A 2,490-nucleotide genomic window follows, 5' to 3' on the forward strand; every position below is an offset into this window, starting at 1 on the left:
CCTGAAATACGCATCTCATGGCAAAATGTATAAAACAAAAGTTATTCGACATGGACGAGGGTACTCAGAGGTACACAATCTCCAGTGGGATACCGCAAGGATTAGTTTTAGATCCGTTGCTATGGAACCTGATGTATAACGGAGTCTTAGGAATTTATAAAAATTGTCAAAGGAGCCGCATATGCGGATGACTTCATAGTGGTAGCAGTAGCTAAACATCTGGATGACCTACGGATGAAATGCATTAACAGCATAAATAGTTTACGCCGATGGTTTGCTACTAAGGGTCTACAGCTGGCTGAGCAGAAAACAGAAATTTTGCTCATAAGCTCCAGGAAACTGGAAAAAAAAATATCGCTCACGATAGGAGAACGTCAGATTACTTCACAACCACAGTTGAGTAGTTTTATGCACTACCATCATATGATACAAAGTAATATAATATACACCAATAAATCGCTGAGAGTGCGACACGTGTAGTAGCAACCTGTGGGAAGCGCAGCGTCGGCAAGCTCTACACGCGTTGCAGCTGCAAACATAGGTCTAGAGTTAAGTATAATTAATTGTAAATGTTAGTTCTTAAGTGGAATTCAATAAAGAAGCACAGCTTCCAGAAAACATTTTTTTCTTATTAAAATAACAAAAGGTTTTTTAACTGGCGTAAGTAGTTAACAGCCTGAAAATCAACAAGTAAGGCTACGCGAGTGGCGAACAGCAATGATCGTGAATTGAAAAAGAAAAAAACAAAAAGCCTGAAAATAAAAAAGTAAGGCTACGTGAAAAGTGAAAAATGAGGAAATACTGCGCAAACGAGCGGCTACGACGTACAACGTGGGATTTAGAAACGTCGAGGGACGTCCGACAGGAAAAAGGACAACCCAGGAGCGATTAAAAACATCCAATGGAAAGCTGGATAGTGCAAGCTTTTATAAAATATTAACAGATTACGATAGAGAATATTACAAAAAATATGGATTTTAATTACTAGATGCAAAAAGCGAGAACCAAAAAAAGGTTTTAAACCAAAAGAAAAGAAATTTAAATTAAAGAAATTTAATTTTTGAAAAAAGACGTCTTAAACTACTGAAAAATTTTACAAAACATTTAATATTATAAAAAAAACATACTACTATTACAAGGAACAAGAAATTTCATTATTTTATAAAACAAAGAGAGGAAAAAAGGTCCTAAATTAACGTAAGCTTTGCAAAAAATGAATATAATGCCAGACACAGCTGAGGAGTTAATTGAACAGCTGAATCAAATGCGGTTAGATTATGGGCAAAAGACACATCCCTCAAATCATTCCAACCATCCTTTGAACCCTCCCACCCCTAACCCAACTCTATTAACGACAATAGTTCGAGAAGTACTCGAACGAATGAATTTACAAATTGTAACTGACGTCACTGAACCCGAACACAGCGTAACACTGAACGCGACTAATTTAAATGAATTAGAAAAGATTCCGGACATGGTCAAATGTCTTAGAGAATGTTCTGGACGACCAGGAGAATTTAACTCCTAGAGGAAGAGCGTAGACAGAATATTTAAAGCTTATGAGGGAGTCAAAAATACCCCTAAGTATTTCGCGATAATCCATACGATTAAGCACAAAATAATTGGCGATGCCCACACCGCATTGGAATCGTACAATACTCCACTTGATTGGGGTCAAATTCGAAAATGCCTTATGATGCATTATTCGGATAAAAGAGACATGGGTACCCTCGAATATCAGATAACCACTCTGGTCCAACGCTATGATGACATTTCGACCTTCTATCAAAAATTTTACTAACACCTTTCACTTATATTAGACTAAATTTCATGTCTCGAATTAAGCACTATGAAAAACTCATATAGGGACAAAGCTCTTGACACATTTATTAGACTACTAAATAGCGATTTACCTCGTCTTCTCAGTATGAGAGAACCGACACCCTTTCCAAAAGCACTACATTCATGTCAAAAACTTTACAACATGACATATCGAATAAATCATGCGAACAATACACACAAAGCAAATTTTCAAATACCAAAACGACCTCCCCGAAATAACAATTTTAATAACTACAATAACAATAGAGTTTTTTTACCTCGAATTAACATATTCCCATTAACATTCGGTCGTCAATCAAACCGATATCCCCAAAACTCTCCCAACTATATGCAAAATAACCAAGGATTCATGCCGAGGTTCAACAATTACCCAAAAAACCCCCATATTACTAGAAAAAATAAGTCCTTTAATAACAGACTGAATTTACCACCTAAACCACCGACGCCAAAGGAAGTAGACCAATCAATACGAGCCCAATACATTCCAGGATAATGGACCACCGAAACGCACAACTGACTCACCCTTCAAAATACAACGAAATTTTACGATGAAATATACGATGACAATCTCTACGATAGCAATAACGATAATGCTGGTAAAAATGAACCAGATACTATTAATTTTTTAGATTAGCGCCGTCTTCGCTG

Source organism: Bactrocera latifrons, unplaced genomic scaffold (assembly GCF_001853355.1).
Source record: "Bactrocera latifrons isolate USDA-ARS-PBARC rearing strain unplaced genomic scaffold, ASM185335v1 scaffold_392, whole genome shotgun sequence".
Taxonomy (NCBI): Eukaryota; Metazoa; Arthropoda; class Insecta; order Diptera; family Tephritidae; genus Bactrocera; species Bactrocera latifrons.